Here is a 27,196-nt window from a genome sequence, read left to right on the forward strand (position 1 = left end):
AGTTAAAGTATGGAGAGAAGATACAGTAAAAGAGAAATAATCTCGCTCTCTGTAGAAGAGAATTGAGAATGATAAGTGGAGGAAACGGAGAATAGGAGAGAGAAGGAAGAGACAGGGGACAGAGAGGGGAAGGAGAGAGACAATAGATATCTCTCTCTCCCCTTCTCTGTAAAAAGAAAACTAGATAAGTGAGAAAGAAAGGAAATAAGGAGAGACAGAGAAATAGATCTCTCTCTTCTCTGTAGAAATATATTGGAAAAGGAAGACAAGCGGAGAAATATGTGCGAGAAGAAAGAGACAGGAGAAAGAGCAAGAGAGAGAAATAGATCTCTCAGTCTATTTCCACTTCTCTCTCTTCTTTCACTCACCAATCTTTCCTTTTCCTTCTGAGCCTTTACTCTCTCTCTCTCTCTCCCAAGTATGAAAAAGTAGTCTACCTGGAAGATCTTCCGATAACATCCCCGAGCTACAAAGTAATATGCTTGTACCAATCTACCAGATTTTCAGTCTCCCTTCCTCTGCTATTATTATCAAACGACGAAACGCATAGCTGCGTCGAAGAATTCTCGCATGCACAAGCAGAAAACAGGCCTCATAATTCTTGCTATCCTCTCCAAGCATGCCTGTTATTCTGTTCAAATAACGGAGGCGCGCATTACTCAAATCCTTTCTCCCACAATCTAAAACCAAGGAGGAGTACGAACGTTTCCTATATTCAGCACAAATTCTTTCAAACATTTTTTCTTCTTTCTTCTGAGAAACACAGTACGCTTGTATTCATTCATCCCTCGTTCGTTATGTAGTTCGTATTTGAAAGTTTTTGGTTACTAACCAACCAGGACAGATGAAACAAATAACCCCTGCAAAGTTGCACTTGTCCGTGCCAACAATACATACAACTGTTTTCAGAGAGAGAGATGAAGCGGTCCATTACACCACTGGTTCGCAAACGGTAAAAGCATTTTTTAAAAGTCGATCCCCAAAACACAACAATTTTACTCGTAAATACCTACTTTTCTCAAACTTTATACGTTAATTAATGTGGATAATTGTAATTAATATTACTAAATAAATAATGGCACGTAGCCGCGGTAGCTCAGTCGTTAGGCGGTTGACTACCATCTGAGAGAGACTGGATCGATCCCCGGCGGAGAACCGGGAATTTTCCCACCTGTTTAAGCGGCTCCGGCGCCCACCCAGCGTCGTATAAATTGGGTACCTGGAGGAAACTCTGGGGGGTAAAGGCGGCCAGGAGCGCGATGCTGATCACATCACCCCCACCTTCGGCCGTGATCAAGAAAGTGTGGGGCCCTAACCCCACACCTCCTATACGCCTTCATGGCGTAGTGCATAGCACAAGGGAGCACTTTACCTTTTTTAAATAATGGCATAATCATAAAGAGTAATAGTTCCATTATGTCTAGACTTCAATATGTTCACTAGAAAATATTTGTTGATGGAAATTTCATATGCAATGCTGTAAGTCCAATAAATATATTGATGATGATGATTATTGCGGTTGGAAACTTTGACAAGCATCCTAATAACGATTTTTGTTCCGCCAAATATAGTGCACTTCGTAAAATAACTTGGTGACATGGCAAGGCAAGATAAGTGTGAACATTTTGTAGGAATATGCATTGTAACTTCCAATGAGCTTAGAAATTTGTGTACAATAATATTTTATAACATTGGTTATTTTAAAAAATAATCATGTGAACAGCAAGAAAGTAGTGCCACTTTCAACATGGCGAGTTCTATGCGTGCGGGAAGGTCTCAGTGTTCAGCTGACGCAGAGTGATATATCGAATCGGTGAGACGGTTTATTTACAGAAGATCTCAGGGTTGGTGATTTACACTATAGGGTAATTAATGTATATGAACATGTCTGGAAGAAAACCACAATATTTTAGCCACTCTTAAAATCCCACTTAACTAAGTGTTGGAACATTAACTTCACTTGTAGATTTAGATTTATTTCCTTTGATGTGCGAAGCATAGACTGTACGCACTACATAATATTTGAATTCTACTTCTACAATATTTTGTTACATTGAATTTTTCTTTTAAAGGTGATGACAAGAAGGGGGAAATCAACAGTAATTAACTTTTGGATATGGGGAGGAAAGCAAGTATCAGGGGTGAGTTTTTGTGCGATACTTGTGATACTAATGATTAAGAAAGAATTAATTTTATAAAAAATCGTTCATTATTGCCTAAATAATGGATAATAATATAAATATAATAATAGTAAAATTTAGTAATATACGTATTGTTCGTAATAACTTTCTACAAAACACACACACAAAAAAGGTGCAACAGGAAAGTGGTGAATTGCCAACTATTGTAGTAAATTTCTACATGAAAATAGTACAAAATTAACACAATTTTGACTCTAACTATGGGTCATACTAAGAACATCAAACTGAAGTATAGTTTCTCAACAACAATTTTGAAATTCCCTGCTTCTCCTTTCTTTCTTTGTTCAAAAACCTACTTTTATGCACTATGCAAACCTATCTACTAGCACAAAAATTGTGACTTATTCCAGAAACACAGTAAATTTCCCTGACATTTCCATGATTTCCAGACTGGTAACACTTCCAAGATATCGGTACACCTTAATTTTTTTTTTATTTTGTTTTGTTTCACGTCACCTGAAGGGTTAGTTGTCAGGACAATGGTGTGGACACCTGAAACAGCACCCTATGAGAAAACACCATCTCCGACATGAATATTATATTCTCAATGAACTATGCAGCGGATCATGAAATGTACGCGTCAAACACTGCTTAGAGTTTTGCTGTGTGGAATTTCCTCGTGAATTTTGCAATACTCTTCGTCTCTTACTCGGCTCCGAAATGCCTTCCGAGCTGAGGGACTACATTCGTGAATATCGGATCAGGCCAGCCACACGAAACATCGGGGGAGGATGCAAGAAAGGAAAACAGGCGCACACAGGAACGAAAATCAAATCCCGGGAGACGTAAAACGGATTCTGCGCTTTGCTCCGTAAGGCAGCGAGCGACGGAGACTACACTCTTTCACCCACAAATAAGGGGAAATACAGGGTGTCCCAAAAGGTACGCATGATTTTAATTGTGCGCCATTTTTCTCCCTGCAGGGTTGGCAGCGTTCTGAGAGGTCACATGTTGTAGGAAGAACATTGCGGTTAGTCAATATGGAGCGCTTCATGACGAAGGAGCTAGCGACGATCGTTAAAATTCGTTACAAGTACAGAAACTGTGGGCAAATTACCTGACATTTTCGATAGGAGAAGCGCCCCAAATGAAACAACTGTGCGACCTCACACCGTGCGATTTTTCTCCTCTGGGGATTCATTAAGTCCAAAGTTTATGCTGCGAAGATAACAACGATTCCTGAATTGAAAGCAGAAATTCAATGAGCTATCGACGGCATTGAGCCACGGTTATGCGAAAAAGTGATTCAGAATATTGTAAAAAGAATTCCAGTGTCAAATGCGTCGTGGAGGACATTTGGTCAGATATTCTCTTCCACATTTAATGGGAATGTTCACTCTTACATATAATGTAATAACTTTGCCAACTAATAAATATATGAAATGTTTTTTCCTTAAATTAAATCCTGCGTTACTTTTGGGACACCCTTTATTATTTCCGTTTATGGAAAGGTATGTATTACGATGCAACAAATTGTAAGAAAATCAAAGAACAGGAAAATACATTTTTTTACTGTTTGTGTACGTACATGAATATAAATTACAATTCAGTTTCTCTTTTTGTTTTCTTTAATTTGAATTTAAAATTTTACTAAGGCTATTTTTAATCCGTCACGTTATACGGGATCCAGCCCCTTACCATAACTAAAAAAAAAAAAAACAACTGTAATGTTGTGTAACTAAAATATTAAAACATTCTGACTTCGGTTAAAAGCTGAGGCTGTAAAGGGGCACTCAGCACACATAAGGACAAAAAACAGGACAACACACAGAAATATAATGGCCAGACGCCAGAGCATCGTTAGTCTGTATTGGATTGATTTGGTGTTTTGAGTCCACTTTATGCACAGTAAGGCTAATTGGGAGTGGACCTACAGTTTAAAGTGGGATCCGAACCACTATGTGCCTCCACCGGGAATCGAACCCGGGACCCCTTGATTACAAGGCAACGACGTCGTTAGTCTGTAGAATGCAGTCCAGGGTGTACTACGTGGAAAGTGAGGTTGACAATTTAGTGTATTACGTGGAAGGTCACCCCTTACACCCTAGTTTCTCTATCGTTTCTCAAGCACAAATGAAAAGGGGGGGGCTGTATTTAGTTCTAACTTTAAGGCGCGATTAGCGTAAAGTGGCATAAAATCAAAGCAAAGTAAAACAAATAAATAAATACAAATAAATGTCTAAAACTATAATTTAAAATTCGCCTTGCTTTCAATAAAACTATTAAAAATGCCCAAAAAGATCTAAAAATTCCATAAAATAACATATCCCTCGAAAATGACGAAAACTGCAAAAATGTCGAAACAAATTGCCTTTATTTAAACAATTATTTCATTATGTACATTTTACATATTCGGGCAATTTAAAAAGTAAAAATCTGCAAAATCATCCAATGGCCTCCCCTAGTTATTATAATTACAACAATATACATTAGGTTTTCATGCATTATAAAGCTTTATTTATCGAGATATTTTATTTTTAAAATACTATGTGGTGCTTATCAAAGCCATACAATAAAACCAAGGTAGAGCCTATCAATTTGCCGATTCAATGACCGTGATCTTGGTTCCGGGTTCGAGTCTCAATCTGAGCTCGGATGATCGTCTGTGATTAGTCGAGTTAAGTGCAATATTCACAGCGTGGGAATACTTGCGATATTCGTTCCGTCCACCTTTCCAAGAAACTTCATATAGAATGCAAATCCAATTCTCTAATCGCAATATTTTATGAGCCTGCTCATCAAGTTCAAATATGGTTGCGAAGAAACCAGGAGATGGTGCATATCCTCAGAGTACTGAAATGCTCCACTGCAATCTTCACAGCGGAATTGAGAACGCAGGAAAACGGATATAGCGTCTCGACCTGTATCGATCCGGAACTAGGTTAGATTCAGACTACTTGATATGATTCTAGGACTGGTGCCAATACGTGATCTTTTATTATTATTTTCTTTTTAAATCTAGAAAGTCAAGAGAGACATGAGTAATGTTTGGACAAACTACAAAGAATCTGCCACTCTTGTCGAATCGCGAGGATGATAATAAAATATAGATCGCATGAAATTTATGAAAGAACACTCAAAAACAAACAGAACACAAATCCCGTGGCTGACTCCACACACAGAAAAATAAATGCATCATGTTGATGCACCAGAATGCATCGATCGATGCACAAAAGTGTGTTTTATGGCTTCTTCAAAGAATCAGATTCACATTTAATGCATTTGGGTGCATTTTTGTATGTCGTGAAAGAATCACCGAAGTGTATCATTTGATTCAAGCGAGGATTCTTTACAGTCGAGATGCACTTCAATGCATCAGTTGATGTTCCTTGATGCACTTAAACAGAGTTTATGTATCTCAGACGAAACGTTGAAGTGGATCACCAAAAAAGATGCAGGAAGGTGCATCAACTCATGTATTGAAGTGCATCTCGACTGAAAAGAATCCCCATTTGAATCAAATGATGCACTTTGGTGTTTCTTTCACAACATACAAAAATGCACCCAAATGAATCAAATGTGAATCTGATTCTTTGAAGAAGCCATAAAACACACTTTAGTGCATCAATCGATATGATGCATTTAGTTCTCTTGAGTGCAGACTCCAAAGCCTCGTAAGTATGCAAAATGCAGTACATGGTGTCCTACGAGCAACGGCAGCTGAATGATAGGCCTCCCGGGTTCGATAGCCGATGAAGGTACATGGCACGTGGTTCCGATCCCACCTTAAACTGTAGTTCCAGTCCCGATTAGCCTTTCTGTGCATAAAGTGGACTTAAAAACAACACTTTGCAAGAGAGGCCGACATCTGGGTGTCTTCCAAAAGGGTCACAATTAACACCCCCTAAGTCATAGCGTAAAACGCACTTCTGTTGCACGAATGAAAATATTCACGGAGCTCATGAAGAGAACTGGATATATAGTCTACCTCGTTCTACTTCTTGTCTTTGGTTGTAAAAGTGTCTTATCGTCTGTCTCAAAGGTTGTCCAAGATTAAATCCACTTTACAGTCAAACAAACAAGCGTGCGCACAAAGAAACTAATCGGAAATTTAACCTAGAATTTCAAGGGGTTCTGAAGTTCCACCGGGAATCATACCAACAACCCCTTGATTTTAAAGCTACAACAACAGCCGCTAGGTCACTGATGATGCGGTAATTCTCGATCTTGTCTCGAAATAGGTAAAAGTAAAGTTCCCCGCGCTCGACGTGGAGGTAGGGCTCCATACATTCACGATCTTCCGCCACTTTCCTTGGAGGTGATGTGGTCAGCATCACGTTCCATCTGCCTTTACAACCAGCAAGGTCCCATTTATTAGAGGCTGGGTGAATCCGAGAACTGCTATGTGCAGGGGCAAAGTAGAAAAAATTCCGACCTTGGATCACTCACCCCCAGTTCATTTATTGATGATGTGGTTATTTTACATCGCTATTCTGCCATTTTTAGATAATTGTCAAGATGAGGATAAGTGATGTGTGATGACGGGCACTAAGAACACTCATGACCAGGCCGGGAATCGAACCCGGTTTCCCCAAGTGGCAGCCAGACACCTGTACCACAGCAGCGCGTCGTCTCAAAAGAACAAGACACATATGTGTGAGGTGTGTATTCCTTATTAAAAATTAAAAAAAAAAAAAAAAAAAAAAAAAGTTTCAAACATTGAACAACATGCGTATGTATATCGTCTATAAATAAAGCCGCTCTCGTCTCAAATGTTAAGTTCCCGTGGCGAAGTGGTTAGCACATCGCGCTACGACGCCAGGGGTCGCGGGTTAGAATCCCGGCTTGGGCATGGATGTTTGCGAGTGTCCATTCATAAATTTCATCATATCATCACCTATCCCCATCTTCGCAAATTAGCCAAAAGTGGCACAAAAAAGCGAAGTAAAATAAACTACATAAATCATTCAATCAAGTTTTAAGTCCTTGTCTCCTTCATCCAGTCTCGATGTCGTCTCTAGTACAAAAATGTACAAAACGGTTACTAAAACCAACCAAACGTCGTCGCTTTGTAATCAAGGGGTCCCGGGTTCGATACCCGGTTGGGGAATGTTACACAGTGGATCGAATCGCACTTTAAACTGTAGGCCTAGTCCCGATTAGCATATCTGTGCATAAAATGGACTTAAAACAATTCAATCAATGCAAACCAACCAAAAACTAAGTTTTTTTTTACACAGTTATCAACACATACAGGCTAACCTTAATGTAAATATAGCAACCAGTTCGGTCTGAAGAAGTCATATGGTGAAAGAGTTCAGTTGTTATGCAAAGTCTACTTTATGCACAGGTAGGCTAATCGGGAGTGGACCTACAGTTTAAAGTGAGATCCGAACCACTATGTCCCTCTGCCGAATATCGAACCTGGGACCCCGTGATTACAAGGCGATGACGTTACCACTACGCCACCGAGAAGGCTCATGTGGTGTAAGAATTTAGAATTTAGACGAAATATTCACATATATCTTGTAATCTAATTTACTAAGTCTCGAGGGAGACCAGATTGTCTGATATAAGTCTCTGTCATGGACGTCCGCAGGATTTTTTCCAGGGAGGGGCAAGGAAGGTATTTTTTTCCAGGGGGGGGCAAACGAAGGCAAAATTTCCCCAAAAATAGTGTTGTTCCCTAAAAAACATTGCTTAAATATGAATTTATGGTGTTCATGCAATAATTAACACAAATTATTGTGCCTAAAATGAAATTATATGTGTGAAATACATATTTTTTGGTTGACTTTCATTTTCCAGGGGGGGCCACGGCCCCCCCTTGCCCCCCCTTCCGGACGCCCATGGTCTCTGTCCTGTCTCGATTTTACAGACATAAGTCTTGATTTGTTAAGAGTGTACCAACCATCCCTGACCAGAGCAAGAGGTGCAAACATAGTCATCCAACTCTTCAGCCTCCAACAGCACAAAAGTCAAGAAAACATTGAAGAGTTTACAGAACCCTGAGGTTGTTTTGACGTGGGGAACTGCTGGCTTCGCCTAGAGGTGAACTGAGTCCATTTTATACAAGGAACCCTCCTGTCGCAAGAGTTACAGCCGCCTTTTTTCCAGGAGAGGAGGAATCAAAAATAGACCGCACATGTGAAGGCGGTCGGCGCTACGAGGAGATATCCAGTTCCCAGAGCTGACAGTTTCCTCCGCCCTTCCAACCTGGCATTTGTTACTTCTCTCCAACGTACCCATTTTTCTCTGCTACACCTTTCCTTCGGAAATAAAAACGCCACGGAGAAAGCCTTGAGGTACTAACATATGGATTTTCAACATTGAAGCAAAGTACTTACACGTTTGCGCTGGTTACGTCTCTCCCCATATGGTACCCATTAACCATTTTTCACACAGCCGTTATCCATTTTCTAATTCTACGAGAGTTAGTTAAATGAAAACCATATTTTGTTTGAGCTTTTCTGGTGTGTATGGTTGCACCAGTTTGCCATTTTCTAACACAAAGGTTTATCCACAATTTCTCATCTGGGGGGTGTAGGTATTTAAGTTGCATTTAGGGAGGGGTGAGGGTGATTATATAGCCAAAATTACCATAAATTGAGCATTCGTGAAAAACTTTAGAGGGGTGTTACAGGTAACATATTTGGAATTGAATGTAGAATTGCGTACACAAATAGGAAATATCATTCTTTTGAATATGTACTGGTGTTACTAGATAAAACCAACGCTTGAATCCAGGCAAAAATATGCATGTACAAAAAAAAATCATCTGGAAATTAACAAGTGACAAAGTAATCATATATAATAACTAGACTCCAGATTTTTATGTACTATCAAAATATGTACATAAATATGTAGTATCACAGAATACGTAATATTAATAATATTAGAGTATCCAAGCAATTTCAAGAATCTGCTATATATTTATTTTATTTGAACATATTCAACATAATTGTAAGGACATAAGTTTTCCAAATTAAAATTTGTATCAAATTTATAAACTCAAAAAAAGCACAGCAACCTGCACATATTTAAGAAACCAATTTTGTCAACTACTAATTACTTTTCACATCGCAAATTATTGTAGAAATAGTAAATGTGTAAGAGAGCTCTTCGTAAGTTTCGAAACAAATTGTTAAAAAAAAAAAAATCTACAGAAAAAACAATTGAATGAAAATACATAGCAACTTTGGTACTTTCTGTACAAGGGAACATATTGTGTAACTCGCTACGTACAGGAAATGAGCTTTCATGTCCACCGATGCCAAGTTTCTAGGTGCATTGCCTAAACCTAAAAGCGAAAAGGGAAAGGGGGGGGAGAAACTCCAGCATCTTTCAATAAATAACAGTTCCAGTATTTTTTTTTCTTCAGCCAGTAAATTTTCTTCCTCATGTTTCAGAGATTGAAAATATAGGAGAAAAGGATCAATGAAAAATTACAGAAATATATTGTTTTATGTAAAGTAAATTATCAAATATGTAAAACATGTAATATCCTGGCAAATATGTAAAAATATGTATCATAAAACTTATGCAAAATGATGTCAGTTACATAATTCGTTGACATATTCGTGTTCAAGGTATATATATATCTCGAAAGGAACAGAATACATAATTAGTAGGGCCCGGGACTTTATGTCCTATAAAACTGTAAAATATGTATGTAATTATGTCATATAAATTGGAAAATATGTCATGTAAAATTACAAATATGTCAGAAAAATGCAGAAATATTCCCAGTACAGCCAAAAATATGCAAAACAGTACTCTCGAATTTCTCCCATACCCGATAAAGTAGAGTAGGGGCTGTAATGTACCGAATGTTATTTTTACTTTTGACTGATATTTGGGAAAAGCGAGAAAGGCAAACAAATGAGAACGAAACTTCTTTACCTCCCGTGCAACAGTGAGAGAGAACATTTTTCCTCAATAATGTTTGCATGGCTATCAATTGTAGGCGGGATAAAAAAGTGGGGTATTATTGTTCTGTACTAAGAATTCCTCCGTAATTTCCATATCCTGTCATCGACAATATAAACTATCCGTTGTGCTAAAGCTACGAAGAAAAAAATATGAAATAACTGATTATGTGCGAGAGAATTACGAAATTATACAGAAATATGTCTTATTACAACAAAATTGAAGAAAAATGTTGTAAAAACGCGAAATTGGTGAAATATGTCAAAATAAGCTTTGTCAAGTTTGACTATTTCGGCTGATTTTCATCAGATATGTAAAGATCTCACCCCAAGATCCGAAGCCAAATGAAAAATATGTTATACCATAAAGTCCCGGGACCTAGTAATTACATACAAATTCGAGCTCTACTAATAACAATCATTATCCCAGTCTGCGATCTAACAACAACAATACTATCCGTGTACCAAAATGCAACAAGGCAAGATACGGATCAAAATCACTATCATCTCTGGCAAGTAAAGCGTGGAATCAACTGTCTGTAACCTGGAGAAGGAGAGAAAACTGGGTAAATTTAAACGACAGTTCATGACATTAATCTATGAAAACTGACACCGTGACTCATTTACCTCATTGCCTCCTTCACATATGAAGGTCTCGGGTGTAAAACACGGTGACATTTTGGTCATTATTGAGTTAAAAAGTAAAATGTTCCATTCTTTAATTTTGGAGTGAAATTGCCATGTCATACAATTTGCATTAGACTCAGTGAAGCCTTCTGAAATTGATACACAACACGAAAACAATTTATTTACAGTATAGCTTCTAATAACTTTTTTTCTTAATGAACTCAGAAATAACTAAAATGTCACCCGAGCCGTTCATATGATAGATGCAAAACTGTTTATTTCTATTTATTTCTTATGATTCTCTATTATATACCATATTTTGTATATTTACAAACAATTAGCATAACTGTACATTAATTCATGCAGGGCAAAATGCTATTTTCTATAGTCACAAAAACAATATAAAGTAAACGGTAAGCTTCAAATAATAAATAATAATAAATTATTGAAATCCTTGTTATTTACACAATTGCCGCAAAATTTACAAGGTTGCCGTTAAAATTTAACAGTCTGCATGAGTGCGTTAAATATTTCGGGTGCATCGGCACAAATGGCTATTTTGCATCTTTCAAAGTGTACGAGGAAAACCCTCTTAGCTATAAACCTTACCTTAAAATTTTAAAAGGGGTGTACACAGCCCCTTGAGAAAGGTTCAAAGTGCATGGTTATAAAGGGACAAATGCAACACATTAAAAAGGTAAAGGCAGTCTAAAAACTTCCTCAGAAACAGTGTAAAAGAGGTCCGATCTTTGCGAAAAGGAAAAAAAATATATGGTAAAAAGCTATCATCTCCTAACATGAATGATAAACACTTAGTAATTTGCAAAAACAGTACGAAAAGTTATTTTATTTAAAAATTGAATATTTTATCATGCATAACGATTACAAATTACAGTTCCGTGCACAATATATATTCAAAAACAGTATCATTAAAATGTATGAAAAACTAAATATGCTGACATTACATTTGTACTTGGTGCAGAGTCTGAAGAAGACCTTGCTAGAAGGTTGAAACTTTACGTTTAGTTTAGGTTTTATAATAAAATAAATGTCTGCCTTGGTCAGCATATTGAGTTTTTCATATCATGGAAACAATGCTTAATGGTGTTATAACACTAAAATGTATTAATTAGGGAAATCAAATTAAGAAACCAGGCTAGATGAACAAACTAAGGCGGTCAGCTATTTTTTTTAGTTTCATAGCTTGCTACTAATAGGAGTAATAATAATACTGATTTAACCAGGTCACTAAAGGTCGATGATCTAATAGGTTCAAATTAAGGGGGCAGCGACTTCCTGCACGAAAAAAAATGTTCTGAAACATACAAGGAGTTTCAAAGAAGGTTTGAAGCCTGACACTCGGCAGTGTTATGTTACTGATATCAACGTACGTCAATTTCGACAAAGATTTATTAGCGTCTCTGTTTCATTTTGCTGTCTTGGTTCACGCAATGTTTGGGAACAGTGTAAGGTTTCCACACGAAAAAAAAAACTGCCGTAGAAAGAGTAACGAATGGAGAACTGTCTTATGTGTTCAGCGTAGACAAAATGCTTGTAGGGCATTTAATAAAGAAAACTACAATTTCTACAACTTTTACATTCTTTTTCTGCATTACGGATTCTAGTACTTTGGATATAATTAGAATTTGATTCCTTAGAAAAATACTATGTACATTGGATAGCACAGAAAGGCTAATTGGGATTGGACCTACAGGTTAAAGTGTGATCCGAGCGGGAATCGAACCCGCGACTCCTTCATTACAAGGCGACGGAGTTACTAATACGCGATTGGTATAAAAGATGCTTAATTGTTAATGATGTGAATTTCCTCGTTAAGTAGATATCGTCTGCACAAGTAGGCTAATAATATAAATATAATAGACAAACGTAGAAAAATCGTACAAAAATGGATGTTACAAAAGAAGGTGGACATCGTATGATTTATGTAGAATGTTCTCGTGTCTCTCAGGTGTGTGGGTTTCTGCGTTTGATTTACATGAATCAACTCCTGTAGTGGTAAACGTATAGTATGTGTAGTGTCTAAAACTAGTGCATTACGCTCTTGATGTTCTAGAATTCGCATTATGATAGCATTTTTTTAGCTTTCTGAAATATTTGTAAACAATGGTTCCTTTATATATAAAAACAGGCACGAACACACAGGGTGTCCCCAAAAAACACCGTCAAAATCGCGCACGGTATTCAGGACATCCAAGTTAAGAAGTTATATTGGTAAGATTTGTTTCACTGAGGCCTCGTTACGCCGCCACCAATCCGCGACACTTTCTATTCTGTATATATGCAATCGCGCAGCACAAACCAGGGTTGCCACTGGCATTTATTTCTTCCGTTGACCAACATACTAACATCGACAGTACGTTGACGAAATGTGCTGTCGAGAATCTCTTCGTAACTGTTAGATTCGGAGAATATGAAGAAAGGACAACGCATGGAATACTAGTCACTAATACAAACAGGAATGTTACACTTCCGGACAAACTTAATATAAAGAAACCCTGACGTTATCCCCTCACAATCTTGGCGGTAGTGCTTTTCTGCAGTCTAATAATGCTACGCGCACAATTTACAACAACGATTTTTTATGTACAACTCTTACGTCATTACGAATTCTTGAGGGCGGTTTGCAGCAGAATTCCCAAATGTTCTTGTTCCATACAGATATAGTGTTCGAAAACTTGTGAACAAATTTAGGGAAACAGGGTCTGTTATTCATAAGAAGCGAAGGGTGAAATTGCGTGTACAGTCATGGAAAAAAGTTCTTCCCCATAAGGCTTTAATAGGAGCAAGTAATGCAGGAGGGTAGGCAACACATATTGCACCCTTCGATGATCGGGTGATTTTGCCTGTCTTAACACCGAGAAATGTGTTCCACGCGAAGGTCAACATGACAGGAAAGCAAAGAGGGTCACGTGACTATTGGTTACGTGGAGTGTTGTGCTTCTCCACGTCCCCAGTTCTTGATCCACATTGCAGAAAAAGTAGAGCTGCATGCAATATATGAAAATAGGTTGTTTTCAACTACACGCTTAATTATGATTTTCCCAATTGTAAATCTATCAGACGTGTCTCCCGATTTAGTCGGGACAGTCTTTTACTTTGAATTCCTGTTTGTCATAGGCGTAACTTGACGGGAGCAGAAAGGGCATTTGTAACCCCCCCCCAAAAAAATCAGGTTTCTTAAAGCTGCTAAAACAGGAATTAAATACTATGATTTGACGCGTCCAAAAAAGTATTATATTGAAAGATTTTTTCCCAAATACGTAGATAGAAATTTAATACTTTGAAAGTGTCTCAGATTTGTTTATTGTCACAACTTAGTGTGGCACAGGTCTACTACAAAAGTGGAATTTCGTAACAGAAATATGAACCCACTCCTTTTATTTCGTAGCCGATTTCATCTTGAAACTGAAATTAAGAATATTAGTTAATAATGTCATTGGTAAACAATAAAAAAATGTGTTAGACCCAATTCTTTAATACCTTATCATAATCTTTATCGCAAGTTGAAATTTTGTTGTAAGTCCACTGTATGCAAAAAAAAAAAAAAGGTAAAGTTCTCACCTGTGCTTGGCGCTACGCCATGAAGGCGTATAGGGGGTGTGGGGGTAACGCCCCACACTTTCTTGATTCGTTCGTGAGTGGGGGTGATGTGATCAGCATCACGCCGCCCCACACTTTCTTGATTCGTTCGTGAGTGGGGGTGATGTGATCAGCATCACGCCCCTGACCGCCTTTACCACCAGGGTTTCCCCCAGGTACCCATGTCATTCGACGCTGGGTGGGCGCTGGGGCCGCTTCCAACGTTAGAAAAGTTCCCGGGCTTGAACCGGCCGGGAATCGAACCCGGGACCTATAGCATGGTAGTCAGACGCGTTACCGACTGAGTCACCGGCACAGATAGACTTATCTGAAGTGCATACAGTTTAAAGTGGGATCCGAACCACTATGTGCGATCACCTGGTATCGTACCCCAGACCCCTTGATTACAAGGCCTTACCACTACGCCATCAGTGAGGCGCACACAATCTTTGTATTTTGACCTTTTTAAACCTATATGTATCATATAAGAGGTTGTTTAATGTTGCTATGCCTCTATGGATTATATTTAGCCAGTATTCGAGCACATAGCGTCAGGTTTCATAGAATATAAGTTTCTCTTCCATGTTTATGGTTTCCTGTCTGCAGTAGAAAAACTGGCTTTCTTTCAATAGTCTTCCAATGGTTGCATATCATATCACTCAAATTTGATTCATTCGTTTCGAACACAATCCCCGATGGCGCAGTGGGATCGTGGGCGCCTTGTAATTAAGGGATCCCGGGTTCGATACTCGGTGGAGGAACATAGTGGTTCGGATCCCCCTTTAAATTATAGGTCCATTCACGATTAGCCTAACAGGACATAAAGTGGACTTAAGACACCAAATCAAGCAACTAACACAATCCCGTTATTGTCCAGATTATCGAATCCAGAACCTTCGTCGCGAATAACATAAGCAGGAAGACAACGTGAAATAACCGAACAGAAACAGAACCTAAAACCTACATCGGATAGATTGGATTAAGTCGACGATACAGGACGGATTCTGAAATGAAAAAGAATACGAAAGTTGAAGGACCTCTATACGCACCCACTTTTCCTCCACTCAATGGGGAAGATATCCTTCTAGCTGAGAAGCCTTTACGTAGGAGTGCCCTGAGGGAACTTCAAGGCCACGACGATAAAGTGCAATGACGGGACCAAAACATACGGCAGATAGCTGTGTTCCTCCTTATTTTGTACGCCATTGATAACTGGAACACGTGACCTCGTCTTTGGTAGAGCAGAAGCCTGCTTGCTTGCCACCACCCTTTAGTTCAGTGACCTTCGCCCGTAGTCAGCAAGAGTGAATGACTCACCATATACTTGTCTGTGAGGCTACACAAGAATAGATATTTCGTTAGTGGCTGTAAGTATTGTTTCATCTGCAGTTATATCAGTTACCATTTCAATAGTTTCCTTCCTAATGGTTACTTTAGTGATAAACATGTAAATTAGTTCTCGAGAGTGAACGTTTTATCTATTTGAACGGGGGATTTTTATACAGCCTGCATGTATTATTTTTCCTGAAACAAGAAGAAATTCGAAGACGCAAAAAGAGTTGTATAAGAGTAGTTAACAAAAGGAAAAAAGAAGAAGAAATCGAAAATGTAAATGCTGAAATAAATTATGGTAGAGATCGAGTGAATAACATTTTGTCATGGGGCCTCCTCGTTGGCGTAGTGATAACGTCGTCGCCTTGTAATCAGTGGATCCCGGGTTTGATACACGGTGGATGCACATAGTGGTTAGTATCCCACTTTAAACTGAAGGTCGAGTCCAGATTAGCATATCTGTGCACCAAACCAAAACTAAGAAAGAAATTGTCACAGTGTAAGAAAATTTCATGTTCAACCACATACGAAACACAAGGGAATAATATATTGCAGTTTGGAGTTCACATCTGTAGCATCTAACCAGCACAATTATGAATCGCAACATATCGTATCAGATCCATTTTTATTATACATGTATGATAATATAAGAGAAGTAGAGGAAAGAGAAAACCAAGCGAAACAAGGACGCCTTCTCCAGAATTTCAAATCTCGTTACATAAGGTTCTGGGTTGGAGTCCCGAACAGGCATGACTTTCTTGTTCTTGCCCTTTTATCTGCTTCATTTCATCATAATTCATCGTTATGGTTTACCTACAGGGGAAGAATACTGGCAATAATTGCCAATACAAAGCCAATGACAAACAGAACAACTCGATTACGGAGGTGCCAAGAAGAAACGAGACTTGACAGTTTCTCCGTCTCTCGGTTTGTCGAATTGAAAATTGCTCTCCCGTTCTCGGTCTCGATTAGTTAAATATAGAAATCGAAAATGTATGTGAATGAATATACATGTATTTTATATATTCCGGTTTTGTAGGAGATTTCGTGAGAGATGAAATAAGTACTCTTCCATCGTATTTATTTTTATAATTTTTATTCCCTGTTCGATGATCGCGACGATAAGGACGAGTGACCATTACATGAAATTGATGACGAAATAGTCAAACACCCCCAACAAGGACGGTACTCAAACCCGGGAACTTTGGCGACGATATCGAATGTCAATCACTTAATGAGCTTGACCACCGAGCCTGCTTAATGTTGTTTCTGTCAGGTAATTCGTAATAATATCCCACATTCACTATCATTTGCTTCATAATTTATCTTATTGTTGTGATTAACCTGAATTCAAAGAATTAGTTGAAAGGCAAAAATGCAAGATTGAATGTCTCTGATGTTACTTCGTGCCGAATAATATGACGTGGTATTATGATATGAATTTATTAATCATATAATATGCCTATTCATTCCATTGATTGATCCCAATTGAGCACACAAAATATGCTATAATGTCCACTCCATGGAGGAGTGGTTAGCACAGCGCGCTACGATGCCATGGGTCCCTGGTTAGAATCTCGACTTGGGCGTGGGTGTCCTTGGTAAGTGTCCCTTCATCAATTTCATCATAGCATCACTCATCTTCATCGTCGCTATTTGCCAAAAGTGAAAGAATAGCAAATCTAAATAACAAACATCCAATCAAATCGAACATCTCTACCGATTTAATTCTATACGGTACCGAATTCCCACTTTATTACTGCATCTTAAGTCATTTTACAGCATCTCAATTGTTTTCCGATTCGAAAACATTTGGAATGTTGTTTTGTGCAGTTGATTGTGCATTGTTTCGTTGTTTGGATTGTTTAATTAACGTCGCATTAATTAGTTTTAGACCAATCGTGACGGGGGAAGCAAGAGCACAAAGAAAGCAAAAAAGACAAGGAAGAGACCACGGCTTTCTTTAAAGATAGCATCCCGTGAATACAACTCAAGTGACTGCAGAATATTATGAATAAAATTTATTTCGCTTTTTCCTTTTATTTCTGTTTCAGTTATTTTACTTCGCTTTTCTTCTACCACTCGCGTTACTCATGTCGGTGAGGAAGAATTATAAACTCGTGAAATGGACGATGGTACAAAAAAATATATGCCTCTCCCACGGTTCGAAACTGTCAGTACAAAATATTGTCTTATTTTTAAAATTTACGGGCAAATATGGTTTGTCACGTAGCAATTTTCGCTTATCTCTTTCTCAAGGGGTTCCATTGCCTCTCTGATGTCGTAGTGGTAACGTCTTCGCCATGTAATGAAAGGCTTCCGAATTCAATACCAAATAGAGAGGCATTTGGTTCGGATCCCATTTTAATCTGTAGGTCCAGTGCATGAACTGGACTTAAACAATTAACGTGTGGCATGTGGTCTGTGATGAGAACCATCATTTCAGCGAACCTCTTGACAATGACTCCAATATCACTTGAAAGAATAGTATTTCTTTACGAGTAGGTATTGTCAAGAAACCAGTTCCTGAAATTTTCTTCTGGAGGCATCGTAGCACCCAGCTGTTTGTCGTGGCTGGGGCACGAGTCATGTGACTCATGCTATCAAAGCTCAATCCTTCCCGAGAACTCAGAATCACCAGGCAAACTTAAGCGAATATTTTGTTATTTGGGTTGCATAAACAACAGGCTTTAAGACGTTACGAAATTCTACGTCCCGTGGCCCAGGTATTTTTTTCTAAGACTGTACTTACTGAGGAGAAACTAGACGACGTTGGAGCACGATTGGAACATACTCGTCACAAATCCTCCCGGCGCTTTGCGCAATAAACAGACATTTCCGTGACAGGGTGGCGAGCTACCAAGCTTTTATACGCCAGGGGAGAAATTGAAGCAACTTCAGAGGAGGAACTGATATGTGTTAAGTGAAAATTTCCTAAAAAGATGCCGTAAATGTGTGGATGCAGGAAGACAACATTTCCAACACATCTTCTAACAAGGTACGTGTAATTGTACAAGATTATTTCATTACATAGCTAGCGGTTCCAGTTAAGCGGATGTTGCATCCAGTTTGCCGCCAGACGCGCTCTCACTTCCCGGCGCGCTAGTCGCCGCTCTGTATATGCCAGCGAACCATGAACTGAGAGGTTGGGGCGCATCCCTAACCATGGATCGTCATCTGCTGGATGTGCCTCCTCATTAAACAAACGCTTTGTTTCCATTACCAATTGGTTGTTTCCTCCAAACACATGTTCTGTGTAATGAGTGAGAAAAAGTACAAATTTAAAAAAAAAGTCCAGCAAGCAATGCAAACACTACCCTTTAATTAAATAGATTAAACATATTCCTCCACGCCAAATAATAACCACATGGCTAGCCCAGAACACAACAGGCGCTTTCATCCAACAGTTTGTATTTACGAATCTCTTCTCATGAAACAAATACTACTCATCCAAGTGCCGCTGCGTCAACAGCTGTATCGTGCCTTTTTTCCTCTGTTTACATCAGGGAGATGGAGATATGAATAATTCATCTGCTCGCGAGAACATCACACGAAAGGGCAAGCGACGTTATAATGCAACGCCGGAATGGAATTCGCCCAATACGAGCGAGACTACTAAATCCAACATGGAAGATAATGGCCACTTGTTTACAAAGTCTGAACGGGTGTAAATCTTAAGCTCTTGCCCTCCAAGCACTTTTGCTTGGATCAGGGTTTGCAATAGGGGTATATCGCCATTGATGATACTATTTTGTCGAATCGCCTATATATCGTTTTACTAAAAGATATTTGTAATATTTGGACGGAGCAATAAAACTTATCACTCCCACTCGGGGATTTATCCGAAATTATCCACGTGCGGGTGGGCAAAGTAATTTTTACGGGGTGTAAAGGGACATTTATAACCAAAATGAAGAAAAATCGTAGTTTGTGGAAAATGTAGGGGTGTTGCTTAAAATCCAGATTGTTTTAGGGGGCGTTGGGAGGGGTGGTGGATGAATTACTGCCCCACTCTCTCTCTCATCTCCTCAGTACCTGGTGCCAATCTTCGGAGAGCGCAATGGCGATTACCCTTAAAACTGCCTACACAAAGGCATAAAGTTGTAACAAAATATGCCTAATAATAGTAAATGAATGGAAAAATTGTGTTATTAAATATTCATTTACCGGGTATAACGGGAACGATGTGATTCTTTAGAATATATATTGTTTTTAATTTTACGTAGCATATTTATAACGCTGGCTTATACAAGGTGGCATAAAAGTCATCACCTGATTTTCTTAGCCCATAGCTTGAGTTTTAAATTAACAAAGTAGATGTTAAACTGTTATTGATACTTGTAAGTTTTATGTCCTCAATTTTTAAAGATAACATCCAATAAATGACCACCATTCGAATTGATGCAAATTTGGGCTCTTTTTATTGCGTTTTCCATAGTGTTGGAAATCTGCGGAGAAATGTTTTCAATTTCATGCTGAATATTGTCCTGGCTTATTCACATAAACCAATGACTTAATATATCCCTAAAGGAAAAAATCTGGAGCGATCAAATCGGGGATCTACTCGGCCATGGCAAATCACCAAAACGAGATATTACTCTGCCCAGAAAAGTGTCACGCAAAATTGTCACAATTTTTCCACGTTCTTGTGCGGTATACTTATTCATTCTCGCACACAATAAATTTCGTGAGTATCTTCTACTTAACTGACAGAACACTACTGATATAAACAACAAGATGTCAAAATTAAGGTCAGTTCAAATAGGATGATGACTTTTGCGCCACCCTTTAGCTACCATCAGATCAACTACGCGGTAATGAAAGATGATATTCTCCATGACTTTCCAAGCTCCCTTCCAAGTTTTGCATACAAACACGTGTTCTTCGAAATTCGTTTTTTTTCCGAGTTCTTTATTGGTTTAATTTGAAAATTTTCTTTTATTAAAATATTTGGAGGGGCTGTAGTCCCATCAGCTAGCCCCCTCTGCGTACGCCAGAGTAAATCACAAGTACAACAATCATGGGGTTGAGCCTCTTTCTCATTTCCATCCATCTCTTTCTTCAAGATTTTGCAAATGAAGAACCGGGACATCGGTATCACACAAAAAAGGATATAATTCCAGAATTGGCTTTCCTTTTATTTCTACAACTTTGTCGCCATCAACAACGTAGTCAAAGTACTCATACCACATCCTCCACGCACCGAAGCCCCTAGGGGTGGATTGACTCTTCACTTCCACATCCACAATGACACGCTTCCAGGCTTATGGCGCCAACAATAAACACTCGCTTATCTTGTTACAGAGCGGGAATAAAATAGAATCTGCAGCTTCCAACTGGAGCAGTTTTGCCAACTTGAAGGAAAGTGATGGAATGGAGAATATCTCGCACCTGAAAGAAAAAAAACGGGACTGTCCCGAAAAACTGGGACGTATTGAAATCACTATTGTATTACATTCGCTGACTTTTTTAGTCATAGGTCGATATCTTTAACATTTCCAAGATTATAATGCACAAATGATAAAGATGTTCTAGTTTGCAAAAAAAATTAAATTCAGAGCAAATTTGAAACGTCTAAAAAAAGATTGATTGAAACGAAAATTTTGAGTGCGCCAGCACATAGGTTATTTGCACCCGTCACATTATACGGGGCCAAGCCCCTTACGATAACTAAAATCTTCGGAGGATTTAAATCTCCTTACCTAGTATGTTAAATAACAGCTTAGGCTTGCCGACCTCCTTGGTGCTCATTAGCACAACCCAATGCGACTCCAGGGGTCACGGGTTCGAATCCCGCTCTGAGCATCCTCATCTTCGCGATTAGCCAAAAGTGGCAGAAATAATAATAATAAAAAACTTGCGGTGTAAAGGCACCCTCAACACATACAAAGACAACACACACTTCTACAGAGGATTATACTGGATGTGGTTCCAGAGGCCTAACATTGCATTTACCTGGAGTGTTAAGTGAAAGTGAGGCTGTCTCTTGGGTGCCTTTGCAAAAGTCTAAAAAAAATAATCTCATCGAGAATGGCATCTAAACAATACACAATTTCTGGGGAGAGCACAGTGAACGACTGGAAATAACCCAATTCTACCAACAACATACTATGCATAACAGTCGCTGGAATTGGGCGAATTTAAAAATTTGAACATCTAAAACCAATCACATTTTAGCAGCTTATCCCTGCAATATTCAGTTCCCTGATAAAAGTCGAACGGAAAGACAACTCAAGGAAATTCTTATCATAAGTCAATAATGGCAAGCCCGTAGCCCTTATATCTTTTCTTTATGTATGAACAAGCTACGCCGCGTGGTCTAAACTACGTGTTCGTGGAGGTCTGTATACATCCAGACCATTTCAGGTTCTTGCATAAGTAATATGCCCAGGACATGTACGTCCGCAGTATTCTTTTCTAGGGAGGGGCAAGCAAGGTGATTTTCTTTTCAGAGTGGGTAAACGAGGCATATTTTCCCCCATAACAGTGTTGCTCCCTCAAAATCCCTTCAGTTTGAAGTTATCATGTTCCTGCAGCGCCCTTAAAGTAATTAACATAAATTACTGCCACTGAACGAAATTGTATGCGTGAAATGAATTTTAGGTTTGCATTCATTTTCCATCGAGTATGTGCGGATGACTCGGGTTCGATCTCGGGTGTGGCGAAAAGGAAACTCCCTGTGAGATATTTTGCCTAATGATGTATAATGTATTAATCTTTCACCTGACAAACAGGCGTAACTCTATCTTTATTAGTTTCTTCTGTATAGAAAACATGACTGGCGTATGCGACACTTTCGAATGTTGTATTATCTGACAAATGGGCGTACGTGACGAGTGGTGCTTACGACTGTTTGTCAGATTATAATTTTTCGACGTCTATATTGTACGCTCACCGCGTTTTCCTCATTGTTGAGTTGCGGTGTAAAATAAAAGCACTCTGAAGCCTTTTATCCAGTCGGCAATTTGTAACAATGAATTGAAAAGAAATTTTCTGTTTATTATTTTTCTGACGCTGTTCTTTTTCGCACCACTACATAAAGTAGGGGTTCTCAACCTGGGGGCGCGCCCCCCTGGGGAGGCGTTGGAGAATTTCAGGGGAGACGTGGTGAACAATGAAAAATATATACATGAATTACCCCCCCCCCCAAAAAAAAAAAAAGTTGTGGCAAACACAAACCCCTTGTGTAGGTCTCAGAAAAGAAACTTCTGCAAATAGTTCTCTCTGTCACTCATTAATTGTGTTCTTAAGAAATAAAACCAAATGATGTAGTTTGAAATTTTAACTGCAGTGAGGGGAATGCTTTGTAATGTATGATGAAAATGTTGTATCAACAAAACAAGTATTAGTATTTTTTAATGTCTGTAATAATAAAAGCATTGTAAAATATTATTTGAGTTAGATTTATTAACCCTAACAGCACAGTTTTGTACATCAATAATTCATTACGCATAGAGGGAGGGGGCGTGGACTAATTTGAGGACGCAAAGGGCCCAAAAAGGTTGAGAACCCCTGACATAAAGGATACCGATAACCGAATCAGTCCCCCCAGCACTGCCTGACATGGCCCAGGAATATCACGAGAGTAATTCGACTTTCTTTCTTTTTCTTCCTATTGACTTTGAGTTCTTGTTCTAAGACACGCTAATCGGGAATTGACCTACAGGTTAAAGTGGGATCCGAACCACTAGGTGCTTCCACCCGGAATTGAACCCGGGGCCACTTGATTACAAGGCGACGACGTTACCATTGGAGAGACCCAGAATTCTTCATATTGTATACCACTTAATGGAAAGCATAAATAGTTCCATGAACTGGCGTACGCACGGAGGGAGCTTATAGGGTTACAGCCCCTTCCGAAATTTTGATACAATCAAAATTTCAAATGAAAGCAGAAAAGAACTGGGGAAAACAACGTGGTAAAAAAACACACGGGATATGACATAGCCGATGGACAATCATCGTGAGTTGTAATAATACAGAATAAGATTTTTTAAACACATTCCAAACTATCAGAACAAAAGAAATATTCTTGCAGAAGTTCTCGCGCCTCCCCAGGGAGGCAATTCAATAATAATGGCGATAAGAAATATGTTTTCACTAAAAATGGCTATTTTCTCCTCACCTATGCCAAGCAGCAGGACAAATATCGAACCATATAGTAAAAAATATGAAAGCTTCTAAAAAAAACAGTGACATTGAAAGCAAAAAACAAGGAGCCACTAACTATAATGCTTCTCTAGTGCCTGACACCTGATAATGTGATATTATCTAAAGAACAATACATGCAAAAAGAGACTGATATAAGGGTTCAAAAACCCACTATAAGCAGTATAAGCGTCTTACCTGGAAAGGAAGTTTCAAAGCTGACCAAACGATAAAATAAAAAAAATGTAAATTTCCGTCATAAAGCGAGTACTACTTTGTACGATTCGATTGATTTCGTCTATTTTACTTCGCTTTTCTGCCACTTTTAGCTAATCGCGAAGATGAAGATGAGTGATATGATGAAACTGATGAAGGGACATTCACAAAGAACACCTGCCAAGGCTGGGATTCGAATCCAGGAGCTCTGGCCTCGTGGCGCTATGTGTTAACCACACCGCCACGGAAGCCGGCTGCTTTACACGAATTATAAAAGATAAAAACACAACACAATGGGCGCCAACTATAGAAAAAAGGAATTTACTTAGACGAATGGTATGAATAAATACCAGCTTATGGAGCTGCATAATCCATGTCGGAATAATCTGAAACTAATTTGTAACACAGAATCATACTTTCGTCTGATAATGGTTCATCACTTTGTTAGTACTAGGGACGTTCAATATATAAGTTTCCCTGTGCTATAAAATATTGTATAAAGCAATGCCATTAAAAATAAGCACATGGTTGACAAGCGCCATCCTTCGTCTACAAGGAACAACAATCGATTCGTTATCAGACGTGAAGGCGCATGCGCTCAAGGGCGAAAAGTAAATGCTTGTTCGGAAAACGCGGGCTCGCGTCATAAGGAGTTCAGAAGCTGGATGCTAAGGGCGTTCTGCTTATGGACTTTTTGGAACGAGGAAGAACAATTAATGCTGACCGTTATTGTCAAACATTGGATAAACTGAAAAACGAAATTCGACATAAGCGACCAGTTCTCCTGTCAGCTGGTGTCATTCTTCTTGACGATAACGCTCGCCCCCACTCAGCAGTGCAAACACAACACAAAATTGAAGAATTGGGGTAGGAACGGCTGTCCCACCCTCCATACAGCCCCGATTTAGCGCAGAGTGATTTCCATCTTTTTCTGGTGTTAAAGTCTGAATTTCAAGGTTACCGTTTCGAAACAGATGAAGAAGTGAAGCGGAATGTGAGAATAGTTCTCATTAGCCAGAGCCCTGATTTTCTTGCAAAGGGTATGGACAAATTGGTGCAACGGTGGGACAAATGCCTGAATCTCTATCGGGATTATGTGGAGAAGTGAGGAAGGAGCCTCCTACACATGTATGTATAGTTTTCTAAGGTATCTTAAAAATATTTTTTTACAGCATACGGAAACTTATATATTGAACGACCCACGTATCTATCTAGAATTAATGAATAATGTATTTTACTTCGCGTTCTGCCACTTTTGGATAATTGCGAAGATGAAGGGTGAATCACGTGGACGACACAACACAATTCCTACAGAGGACTATACTGGCTGCAAGTCAAGGCACCACAACCTGCAAAGTATCCATGTAGAGAAATGAGTGGTTTACATAACTATATCTGGGTAGGGGAAGTAGAAACGGGCTTCATTCTTTCATTTTTATCGACGGTTTGCCAGTTCCTTACACTGATTTAGTTTATTTAATGTGGCTTTTCTGCCACTTTGGGCTAATCACATACATATATGGACAACACTGGCTGTGAGTCAAGGTGTCAAGAGTCTCATTTGGCCTGCACTACAGTATTGCAGTTACCGGAGTGTATTACGTCGAGTTCCTGAGAATGAGTCCGGATCTAAAAGCTTTACCAGTACGTCTGTATGTTTACATCTAATATGTATTATTTAAATTATAATAGAAGCAACACACACACTCGCACATACTGTAGCTGGTTGCTTGGAAATGCAAAAATATTTTGTGAACTTTCGACACGGATACTGTGTACTAGTGTAGGGTTGTTAAATGTCCATGAACACATAAATTATAATGGGTTCTATTGGGCTCCGCTGCAGGACCGAAAACTTTTTTCTCACAATTTAAATTCGGTCCAAGTTGCGTATTGTTTCATTGCAAAAATGATCCTGGACCGATTTTAAATTGATCCGGAAAAAAGGTTCCTGAACCGTATTTACATTGATCCAAAAAAAAAAGGTTCCCGGACCGTATTTAAATTGAGCCGGAAAAATGTCTCTGGACCGAATTTAAATTCATCCGGAAAAAATGTTCCTGGACCGTATTTAAATTGATCTGAAAAAAAGGTTCCTGGACCGAATTGAAATACTTTACAGATAAAAAGTTTCTTTACGGTCCAGAACCCATTTACGCTTGCTGATTTTATCTCCTGGACCGGAATTCAGATATATTTAAAATTCCTGGACCTTTAACAACCCTGACACCAAGTTTGTTTATCAAAATTTGATTTGCGTTCACTTAAAGCTCAAATACCGTAGTCTAATCGGAACTGGTTGGTTCGTTGATTTGGTTTACTTTACTTCGCCTTTCTTCCACTTTTGGTTAATGGCGAAGATGATGTTGAATGGTGATAAGATGAAATGACAATCACAAAGACAAAATAGACAGAACACCCCAACACAAGTCTCACAGAGGATTATACTGCCTGAGAGTCCAGACGCCAGAACCTCGTTGTCCTGCAAATTGCAGGCACTGAGATGTACGTGGAAGCGAGGTTACTTTTGAGTGCATTTAATGAAGGTCACCCCCTAATTGGGTGTGGGGCTACAGTTTAAAGTGGAAATCGAACCAGGGGTTTATTCAGAATTTTCCATTGGGCGGAGGTGCAAGTTTGTGCTTAGGGGGTGTAAGCATTTAGACCAATACGATCATAAATTTGAGCCTTTTAATAGGGTTGTTGTTAGGGGGGTATGGATACGTTAATGACTCGAACCACTGTGTGGGCCTCCCCGATGGCGTAGTGGTAACGTCGTCTTGTAATCAAGGGGTCCCGGGTTCGATACCCGGTGGAGGCACAGTGGTTTAGATCCCACTTTAACCTGTAGATCCAGTCCCGATTAGCCTTCCTGTGCATAAAGTGGACTTAAAACAACAAATCAATCAATCGAACCAGGTGAAATGTGCTTCCACTGGGGATAGGATCCAGCAGCTCTTGATTATAAGGCAGGGGTTTATCCAGAATTTCCCATTTGGGGGGGGGTGTAAGTTCAAATTTAGAGGAGTAAGGGTAAATTGTAAGCCAAAATGACCACAAATTGAGCCTCTGTGAAAAAGTTTTGGGGGAATTGAATTGCATTGACTTTATTGCTGGGCGAGGTTCAGCTGTTGCTGGCCTACCACCTAACTCCAATTAAGGTTTTGGGGGGGGTGTGTGGATAAATCACTCTTATAAGGGGAT

General features: G+C 39.0%; 1 protein-coding gene across 6 annotated transcripts in view; it reads right to left on the bottom strand.

Annotated features, from left to right (window-relative positions):
* The window catches only part of RhoGAP93B (MyTH4 and RhoGAP_KIAA1688 domain-containing protein RhoGAP93B), a 246,824-nt gene that overhangs the window by 189,343 nt on the left and 30,285 nt on the right, over nt 1–27,196 (bottom strand). The window lies entirely within an intron of this gene.

This window comes from Lepisma saccharinum, chromosome 26 (genome assembly GCF_977018435.1).
Source record: "Lepisma saccharinum chromosome 26, izLepSacc3.1, whole genome shotgun sequence".
Taxonomy (NCBI): domain Eukaryota; kingdom Metazoa; phylum Arthropoda; class Insecta; order Zygentoma; family Lepismatidae; genus Lepisma; species Lepisma saccharinum.